Source organism: Colobus angolensis, unplaced genomic scaffold (assembly GCF_000951035.1).
Source record: "Colobus angolensis palliatus isolate OR3802 unplaced genomic scaffold, Cang.pa_1.0 Scaffold69, whole genome shotgun sequence".
In the NCBI taxonomy this organism is placed as follows: domain Eukaryota; kingdom Metazoa; phylum Chordata; class Mammalia; order Primates; family Cercopithecidae; genus Colobus; species Colobus angolensis.
The window spans coordinates 10,472,189-10,481,266 of NW_012120598.1; the positions used below are offsets into that span (position 1 = coordinate 10,472,189).

General features: G+C 34.6%; 1 long non-coding RNA gene across 1 annotated transcript; it reads left to right on the top strand.

Annotated features, from left to right (window-relative positions):
- The first annotated feature begins 5,534 nt into the window (after nt 1–5,534).
- On the top strand, nt 5,535–7,104 carry LOC105500833. The gene is made up of 2 exons (XR_001000091.1): nt 5,535–5,717; nt 6,914–7,104. It is a non-coding gene; the product is annotated as an uncharacterized LOC105500833 (long non-coding RNA).
- The last annotated feature ends 1,974 nt before the right edge of the window (nt 7,105–9,078 follow it).

A 9,078-nucleotide genomic window follows, 5' to 3' on the forward strand; every position in this document is an offset into this window, starting at 1 on the left:
GGCTTCTGTTTATTGTATAACAAGATTTTATTTGGGATTAAACATTTTCAAGAGGCATGGCTTTATTTTTAGCTACAAGCGGCGTAGTTAAAACAGTAACTCACATTTTGACTTATCTGACACATTTACTCATTATTGGGATTTAGAGAATGAGCACTAATTAGGTTGAGTTGAATGAAGTGTGATATTCAACCATTCTGACCTTCAGAAATAATTTCTTATGGGTTAATCTAACAATTTAGTAAAAAGAGATCCTTTTCTACTTTTAATGGACATTGTTAGAATATGATTGAAGGAATAATTTTATTTTAAAAAGATATTAAAGATTCTTTCCTTAGACATTAGATATGTTCTTGCCTCCATTTTCACAAAAATAGTACGATTCTGGCCAATAAGAATTTGGTTGGGAAATGCATCTTATAATATTTAACTTTGAAAAGTAATAAATTAAAATTTTATTTGAGTCAGTTTTCCCTCTTCTAAAGAGAAGAGTCAAAGTTTTTAGCATCTCAAGGAAGTAACATTTTAAATTTAAAAGAGCTTATATTTACTGAGGAAATACTACATATAAGGTTGCATTCTAAATTATTCATGGTCAACATCTCACTTAAAGCTAATTTTGTGGAAAGAAAATTACTATGCTCCACGTTTTTTAAGTTTAGTTTAGTTTTGTTTTTCGAGATGGAGTCTTGCTCTGTCCCACAGGCTGGAGTGCAACAGCGCAGTGGTGTGATCTCGGCTCACTGCAACCTCTGCCTCCCAGGTTCAAGCAGTTCTCCTGCTTCAGCCTCCCAAGTAGCTGGGATGACAGGCACGCGCCAGCATGCCCAGCTAATTTTTGTATTTTTAGTAGAGAAGGAGTTTCACCATGTTGGTTAGGCTGTTCTCAAACTCCTAACTTCGTGATTCGCCTGCTTCAGCTTCCCAAAGTGTTGGGATTACAGGCCGGTACCACAGCACCCGGCCTATGCTCCACATTTTAAAGATAAGAGGTGATGCTCAGGAAGTTTGTGCTGCACTTGGTGTCAGCATTCCAATAGTTGTGCAACACTGTGGTGATTTCAAACTCAGATGGAGAAATGTATCTCTGTGTAATTTGAAATAGATTTTAAATCATAAATTTGGCATCTCCACACTTTCATATGTAGCAATAACTAGCATGCAAATGTCAAATTTTAATATTTGACAGCTTCAATCATATTTTAACACCAAATACTTCGTACATTATTGTTGTTATTATTATTGTTATTATTATTATTGAGACGGAGGTTTGCTCTTCTTGCCCACACTGGAGTGCAGTGGCACGATCTCGGCTTACTGCAACCTCTGCCTCCTGGGTACAAGTGAATCTCCTGCCTCAGTCTCCTGACTAGCTGGGATTACAGGCGCGTGCCTTCATGCCTGACTAATTTTTTTCATATTTTTAGTAGAGACGGGCTTTCACTATGCTGGTCAGACTGGTCTCGAACTCTTGACCTCGGGTGGCCCACCTGCCTCGGCCTCCTAAAGTGCTGGGATTAAAGGCGTGAGTCACAGCGCCGGGCCAATAAAATTATTTTTATCTTTATATAAAAGTGATTAGTGTATACATCCAAATGCTACATCATTTACAGTTTTGGTATGTTAATATTATAATGTTATTGACTTGGAAAAAATCAATATGATTTTACTAACGTATGATCAGTTATTAACAAGGGCAAAAAAATACTGAAAGGTCTAGAAAGACCTTGCTCTCTAATTATGAAGAAATAAAAATAGCGATATGCAATGATGTAATTACAATATGCAATGATGTAATTACAATATATTTTATTAACAATGTTGCATTTCTGTGAGAATTTTTTTATATACAGTTGGTCCTTGAACAATACGAGTTTGAACTACACAAGTCTACTTCTACACATGTCTACCCTTCTACCTTGTCCACCTTTCCAGCATCTGCCACCTGTGAGACAGCAAGAGAAACCTTTCTTCCTCCTCCTCCTCAGCCTCCTCAAGGTGAAGACACGAAGATGAAGGCCTTTATGATGGTCTACTTCCACTTAATGAACAGTAAGTATATTTTTGCTTCCTTATAATTCTCTTAATAACATTTTCTTTTCTCTCACTTACTTCATTGTAAGAATGTAATATATAATACATATCACCTACAAAATATGTGTTAATTGATTTTATGCTATCAGTAAGCTTCCAGTGCACAGTAAGCTATTAGTAGTTAAGTTTTTAGAGTCAAAAGTTATACGCAGATGTTTTACTGCATGGGAGCTGGTCCCTCAACCTCCATATTACTCAAGGGTCAGCTGCATTAGGTTACAAGATAAAAGTTCATACCCTTATTTTACATATGAGAAGCTGAACTCAGAAAGCCAAAATGATCTGCCATGCTCAACCTAGGTCTAATTTATTATATCAGGGTGTGAAGTCTATTCTTTCCCATGGAAACGACTATTTCCTTTGAATCTCTTCCGTACTCAGGGCATACACACTTCCCCAAGGAAGCTAAGATGACGAAATTATTCAAAAATCAAAAATATTCAACCACTAAAAAAGTTGAGTAAAATTAAAGTTGATTTAAGATAGATATGTGTTTTTATCAGAATAAAGTACATATATGTATGCATAAAGTACATATATAAATATAATTATATGTGTCTACACATACTTATAGTTATACATATATGAATATATATTTGAAAAATTTTAATGAAGCGGAGAGCTTTCAAGATAAAGCAGGTATTCTAGAGAGGTATGTCACATTTCTAGAGAATCCTGGAAATTGAGTATAGAGTAAGTTAAAGATTATACATGCACATATCTGAACTTAGACGTTATGTTATTGAAACAGCGAGAATTACTATGACTGGAGAGATTTATTGCTGTATTGCTAAAGAGTATAAATTAAATTCCATATGTTTATTAAACTCTCACCATATTTTAATACTTAACTCTTGTTCTTTCCAAAAGCAACATATACCTAACAAAGTTACATACACATACAATTGTACATTTGTCTACATTATTAATACTTTTATAATTTTATTTTACATAGGCACTGTAGATGTGTGTCTGGGTGTATATGCAATTGATGTAAGGACCATAATGTAGTGTTAGCATGATAACAATTAAATTCCAGCTTTAAGAGAAAATAAATATCCAAATAGCCCATGTTTTTATTTTTTTATTTTATTTATTTATTTATTCGTATTTATTTATTTATTTATTTGAGACAAGAGTCTCGCTCTGTCGCCCAGGCTGGAGTGCAGTGGCGCCATCTCGGCTCACTGCAAGCTCCGCCTCCCGGGTTCCCGCCATTCTCCTGCCTCAGCCTCCCCAGTAGCTGGGACTACAGAGGCTGCCACCACACCCGGCTAATTTTTTGTATTTTTAGTAGAGACGGAGTTTCACCGTGTTAGCCAGGATGGTCTTGATCTCCTGACCTCGTGATTCCCCCAGCTTAGCCTCCCAGAGTGCTGGGGTTACAGGCGTGAGCCACCGCTCCGGGCCTAAACAGCCCATGTTTTTAAAAGAGTCTTTGACTTTTAAAAGCGAAGTAATGCAAGTCGAGAATCTTCACTTCAAGGACATTTTTAAAGAGTGTCACCGTTTTCTATTGTTATAATTTTACCAGCGTTTCTCCTTGCTAATCACTGTGTTGTATCCATATAATCAGTGTTTGTACTTTTTCTCTCATTATTTTCATCATTTGATGTGTCTCTTGCATTAGACCCTTGACTTGATGCCCTTATTCATTCTTAGGGGTCTTATTAAATCAATTATGAAATTCTCTCCAAATCATTTATGTCCTTCCTATTTTCATTTTGCCTGCAAACATGTTAATTGCACTTATTCTTAAAGCATCTTCCAATGATTCTGCTACTTCTCTGAAGATCATATTCTTGGCTGTATTTCCTCGGTTATATTTCTCAGAATATTATGTCATTTTTGGCTTTCTCTTCCTCAGGCTAATTCATTAATCACTGAGAGTTATGTCTGCCTCTTGTAACAGTCTATACAACCAGGTCCTCTAAGGTTTCTAATGACTTCTTAATCATAAAGACATTTCCTTTACCATCCTACTTCTTAACCTCTCTTTTTTCATGAAGTTAAAAAAAAAACCAAAAAACAGCATAGGTTCTTAAATGATACATGAATCCATATTTTGGCATTGCCTATGTCAGTTTCAATAAGTCTTTTTCCCTTTATACATCAAATTTAGATAAAGACATTTGAAAGGCTATTTAGCGACATATGATTTATGAGAAATCAGCCCAAATACCCAACACAATTCAAGGCTGAAAAATAATAGATCATATTTCTTTTACTAATCTATGTTTTATTTAATTATGTTACATGAGAGTAAATTTTGTTTTAAGCCCTATATCTTTAATGCATTCATAGCACCTTACATACAGTTGTAATTAATAAATGCTATTTAAAGTATATAATTATTTTCCTTTAATTTTGGTGGAGCTAAATAAAATCGGGAGCTCTATTTTTCAATTTTCTACAGCATATTATTTTGGAATGGTGAGACATTCCCATGATTTCAGATATCACGTCCATAAGTTTGGTCACTAATCTGTATTCCTTCCTCACTTTGACCTCTCTATTGAGTTCAAGTTGCACATGTTTAGTTGATAGGTTGCTAGTCTACTTGCTTCTCAAACTGAAAATAAGCTCTTTTTAAATATTTCAATATAGTTTGCGTAAAGCATGTGATATAAAAAATTATCAGCAATATGATTCCACTCATTGGTATTACAACACCATTTAGATAAATAGTGTTCCCATTCTCTCAGGCATTGTTTGCCCAGACACATATTATCCCTGACCAAGTTCGGACAATTAAATTGCAAATTGCATCTCTCACAAATCATTCTTCTTTTGTTCTTTTCTTGGACAACATTCTAACCCCTGCCCTGTTTTCTTTTGCTTCTAAATGCTGGCAGAGAATCTGTATGATTACACATTTTCTACTGAATATAACTAAAGACCTCCATGACCTCACCCCTGGCCTGTCTTCTCACCACCATTCCAAGTTCTTTATCCCACTATTTCCTCTTATGAATCTCATTTCTCACTCACACTGAACTGGTCAGTATGATCCATGTAGCCTTCGTAAATTTCCATGTTGATTTCCATTCTTTCCTTATGACTGGAATTCATTGGCTCTCATTTTTATCTATCTTTGTTTAAAGCTGCACATCCTGCAAGGCTTAGCTCCAATGACCTATGTGTATCAAATCTTTCTTCTCTTAAACTTTTGAAATAAGTACTGACTTATTTGTCCATCTATACCATTCTGGGATTTTTTTTTTTCTGCAGTGGCAGTGAGGGATGTGGTGTATTTTTATAATTTTATGTTGGCTTCACCTCCATTTTGAGCGCAGGTTTAACTTTCTAACACCAGAAGCAGGGCTCAGTCATCCTTGACATAGTTTCCAGTTCTATACCACATCCAAATGGTTCAAGCTGGTGGCTAGAGATAAGAACTTAGCAGCATTTTTCTCACCTCGCTGACTTGTTCCCCTTCTTTTAAACAGACATTCAGGCACTTGTCTGTGAACTTCAAGTGTCCCACACCCTATTTCCTCATGCATACTGCTGATTGCCAAAATGTTCTGTCTCTGTCCGCCTGATCCTCCATTCCTGCTTCCTGGGACCTGGGAATGGAGAATTGTCCTCTGGACTCCTCGTGCCCTCCCTGCGCAGGATATGTAAGTAAAAGTCATTGCACTTTTATAGTGGTAGTGTACTGAATTTGTACCTTCCTTCTGAAAAATTAGGGACATCTGTAGGTCCTGGAACCAAAGTGGTGGTGAGGTAGGTATAAACTGGGCATGGATCAGACAAGAGCCACAAGGGCATCTGCCAGTATAAGCAAGTTTCCCGTGTGAGAAGCCTCCTGGTCATGGGTCAAACAACTAGGCATTAGGTTGCCTACCAGGTAAAATAATGTCCTGTGAGAGGCACACTGTAAACACTCACATCCAACTCTCTTTATATTTTCTTAAGGCAGGGTTGCCAGCTACTTTGGTACTGGAACCGCTAATTAGTTGGAGGGGCTCTCAAAACAGGAGAATTTATTATTATCTATTTAAACCTATACATTGTCTATATTTTTTTCTCCATTACAATTTTGTTAATAATGGGGAATCATGAACTCAATCATAGATGTTCGTATTTCTGACATTCTTAGGAATGTATCTTGCACATCCTTCTATTACATCTGTGTATATCTTTATAACACAAAAATTACTCCTGCATATATTTTACTGGTTTATTGCTCTAAAAGCTTTATGAGGAAGAGAGAGATAAAAATGGGATAAAATACTATATGACAGGGCAATTGAGGTGCACTCGTAACACATTTTATTCTCATTTAATCAATACCAAAACAGTGGCTTTGAAATATTTGGAGGTTTGTAAATATTGCAGCCACATAATAGAAGCTCAAAAACTTCTTCACAATGATTTTAACTCTAGGATCTGGGAATATGGAATGCAAAATAAATGTATAACATTTTATAAAGACAGATCTTTGTTTTTATATTAATGTGTGAACATAATTGCTGTTATGGGTTGAATGTACCACTACAAAATTCATGTTGAAACTTAATCTCCATTGTGATGTGATTAAGAGGTGGGGGCCTTTTGAGAAGTGATGAAGTCATGGTGCTCAGTGCTCAGGAATGGATTGATAACAAAGAGCTTTCAGCAAGAGTTCATCCCTTTTTGCACTTGTGTCTTCTGCCATGGGAGGATGGCACTGTGAGAGGATGCCATCGATGGAACCAGCCCTCACCAGACACTAATGCTTGCACCTTGATACTGAATTTTTCAGCCTCCAGAACTGTGAGAAAATAAATTTCTCTTTTTTGTAATTTACTCAGTCTGTGGTATTCTGTTATAGCAGCACAGAGGGACTAAGGCAATTGCCTACCCTGCTTGGGAAATGCAGAGGCCTGGTGTGGAGTTTAGCAGTGTCATGAGCTTGCATCAGCCTGGATCACTGAATCACAGCATGTAGGACACACTATGGAGAGTTTCTCGTGCCAAGATCAGACAGGGTATATGCAAGAATAAATGTGTGCATGAATCAAACCAGAGGCTGTGTTTATTTCTTAATTACTACATTGTATTCTTGCTATCCTGACTAATCCAGCCAGCAACCTTACAATTCTAATTATCTGACTGTAGATCCTTCCAGGTTGTCTATGTACATAAACTTGTCCTCACTCACTTTGCAAAAGCTAACTATTTTGTTTCTTTTTTTTTTCTCCAATCATGTCAACTTAATTTTGGCTTGTTTATTTATGCACTGAATGTTGAATTGAAGAGATATGGCGAAAATACTTTACTTGCTTCTCATTTCAAAGGAAAAGCTCTTAAAATTTACTATTAAATATAATTCTTATTATAAGTTTTTATAAACTAAGGAAATTACTTGTGTCATTCTATTTAAGATTCTTTTCAATTGATCATGCACTGTTATTGAACATAATCTAATAATATTCTTTTAAATCCATTGAAATAAACATGTTGATTTTCTTTAATCTTCTAATCCAGAAACTTACATCAGTGGATTTTCAAATGTTCATTCAGTTTCGAATTTTGGGGGAGGATTATATTTTTAAACCACTGTTGGATTTAGTATTTTAATATTAATGTTAAATTTTTATTTATAGTTATGAGTGTATTAACTTGTAGTTTCTCATTCTCCTACAATTTTTGTATCAAATTTATACAAGATTTGTAAATTTGAAGAGATTTGTTGCTCTTGTTTAATCTTGTTTTAAGGTGAGAATGATTTATTCCACAAATATTGGGAAGAATTTAACATTAAAATGCTTTGGGAATGATGATAACTGTTTGGTTATTATTTAAGTATTAATTTTATTATTTAATAATGTGAGACTACCCATATTACCTATTTTTAGTTAGGTATGGAAATTTTTATTTTTCTATTTAAATTTCTATTTAAAAGAACATTTTTTATTTGATAGTATAATTTTCTATCGTATTTTCTTCTTTTAATATTTTTACTACATATTGAATTTTGTCTTCTTTTCAATTCCTAATTGTATCTATTCATCAATTTTGCCACAAGTTGATCGATTTTATTAGATTTGATTTTACAAGAATTTACATTTGTTGATTGTGTGTGTGTGTTTGTTTTTTAATGTGTTATGCACCGCTGTTATTCTCTTATTCCTTGTATAAACTCATAAGTTAGAACCTGGGCCTGGATTTCCTTTCTTCCCAAATAAACATTTAAAGATAAAATTATCCTGTTAAGTATGTTTTCAAAAGTTTTTACCTATGTTATGATGGCAAACAATTCAATGTAAATAAATCCTAATTTCCATTGTGACTGATTCCTTTACCTGTGTTTGCCTTCAGTGCAGCTTATAGTTTCTAAATTGTTTCTTTTAGTTATGTTTTTGGTTGATTTCCAAATTACATTATGGTCAGAGAAAGATATATATAATATCATTTTTTAATTTCTGAAGTTTACTTTGCTAATTATTTTAAGGTCAGTTTTTAAATTTACCATGAATTCTAGAAAGCAATATGCATTCTCCAGGTATTGAGTGAATTGTTCATATCTACCAATTAGGTTAACTTCCTTGTATTGTTCAAATCCTCAGTTATCTATTTTTTCTGATTTATTCGATTATTTTGTCTGATTTATCTTCCAGGAGGTGTGTGCTAAAATTGAGCAATATGATTCTGAATTTTGTTTAATTTCTTCTTGGAATTTTGACAGTTTGTTGTTCCATCTACTTTCAAGCTATGCTACCAGGCAATTTACCATGAGATGGTTATATCTTCTTGCTGAATCAAATACTTTACCATTATGCAGTGATTTATTAAAAATTAATGTCTAATTCGTTTAGTGTGTCTCATACCAATTAATTTATACCTGTCTTATTTGGCTTAGTATTTATAAGTATGTCTGGAGTTTTTTTTAAGTTAATAATCCCAGAGATTTTTTTTTTTTTTTTTTGAGACGGAGTCTTGCTCTGTCACCCAGGCTGGAGTGCAGTGGCCGGATCTCAGCTCACTGCAAGCTCC